The following is a 236-nucleotide window of genomic DNA, read 5'->3' on the forward strand; positions in this document are numbered from 1 at the left end:
GAGGGGTCGAAGGCCGCCAGCACCGGCCCGGCAGCCCTGGCCAAACCCAGCCAGGACACGAGCTCTGCAGGGAGCTGTTAGGCCTGCCTGGATGCAGGAGCGAGTTTAACGTTAATTAACACTTTTTAAAAAATATTTAGCTGGTAGAGGTGCCTGGCTCTCAGCACAGCCCCTGGCCCCCAGGCCCACTGCCTGCAGGTTGCACAGAGGGCACGGGGACACCATGAGGGCTGCAG

Source organism: Cariama cristata, unplaced genomic scaffold (assembly GCF_000690535.1).
Source record: "Cariama cristata isolate BGI_N322 unplaced genomic scaffold, ASM69053v1 scaffold7670, whole genome shotgun sequence".
NCBI lineage: Eukaryota > Metazoa > Chordata > Aves > Cariamiformes > Cariamidae > Cariama > Cariama cristata.